Source organism: Corvus brachyrhynchos, unplaced genomic scaffold (assembly GCF_000691975.1).
Source record: "Corvus brachyrhynchos isolate BGI_N302 unplaced genomic scaffold, ASM69197v1 scaffold114, whole genome shotgun sequence".
Taxonomy (NCBI): Eukaryota; Metazoa; Chordata; class Aves; order Passeriformes; family Corvidae; genus Corvus; species Corvus brachyrhynchos.
Window position 1 is genome coordinate 8,288,610 of NW_008238337.1, and position 246 is coordinate 8,288,855.

Genomic DNA, 246 nt, shown 5'->3' on the forward strand with positions numbered 1-246 from the left:
CCTGCGGGGCTCCAAGGAAGGAGCGACACTGAAATACGCTTAAAGAGTCTTTGGGCAGCTGCACAAAGCCGGACACACAGCCTGTGCATGTATTGTCAGTAACCTGCGGTGAGCTTACTCCAGCAAGGAAAAAAATCTCCAAGTTAAAGACTAAGCCACAGGAGTCTCGTTTTCACCTTTGCATACTGGGAAATAACAGGAGAAAAGAAGCGCGGAGAAAGTTACCGACTGACACCCCGCTCCCCC